Source organism: Penaeus monodon, chromosome 15, assembly GCF_015228065.2.
Source record: "Penaeus monodon isolate SGIC_2016 chromosome 15, NSTDA_Pmon_1, whole genome shotgun sequence".
In the NCBI taxonomy this organism is placed as follows: Eukaryota; Metazoa; Arthropoda; class Malacostraca; order Decapoda; family Penaeidae; genus Penaeus; species Penaeus monodon.
In genome coordinates this window covers 18464557-18465502 of record NC_051400.1, presented here as the reverse complement: position 1 = coordinate 18465502, position 946 = coordinate 18464557, and positions in this window count along the sequence as shown.

Genomic DNA, 946 nt, shown 5'->3' with positions numbered 1-946 from the left:
AGCCTTTCAAGAACTGACATGCTGTTTTCTCTATTTTTTTCAATGTCAGTGAGAGGCAGGGAATGTGATTCTGGTACTGATTGGCAACATTCTTTTGCTACACTCCTCTAAAGGCACCTCCATTTAACTTGTGCCCCTTTCTCACCTTTGGCCATTTATACATGCACCTGCTGGCATTCTTAAACTTACCTTTACAAGTGAATGAACATAGCAAGCATAAAAAACAAATTTGTAATGTAAGACATGAACACCTAAACAACATTAATCCCCCTATGTCTCCCTGAACTCTCCATCATATGAGCACCTCCTAGTTTTTTTTCATCTCTTTCTTTAAGTGAACAAAAATACAAAGTTTAAAATATGAAATCTTGTAATGTATGGCATGTGCACTTGCTATCCATTTACACCCTACACCCCTAACAACTTGTTCCCCTTTTAAACCAATCCTTGGTTTACTATTGCCTTTTTATTTTTAATGTACTTTTCATGTACATACATACAAATCTTAATGCTTAGTCTCTCTCTCTCTCTCATATTTTTGTGGTGTGTTTTAAACTATATATTGAACATTAAAGATGAAAATTTGATGTTTAGGAGCTGACCAGCAAGGTGAGACCACAGACTTTTTGTTTGTCATAGACAGGGCTATAACAAGAGGGAAATTTTTATGTACTTTGTACAGATTATAAACTCTTATGTACAAATATCGTGAACTTCCTATCAACAAATGTTCATAGGTGTGTCTTGGATGGCTTTTTATGTTTATTATAACTACATAATATTATTTAACAAGTTTTAAAGATCTGACAGTCTGAAAAAAAAAAGCAGGATAATCCTTACTTGAATGTGATTCCAGACTTTTTTATGGTAACCTTGATGATTTGTAAAGCTTATGTTCCCTATTATGATTAATTATATTTGAATAAAACCACAAACTGTAACAGAT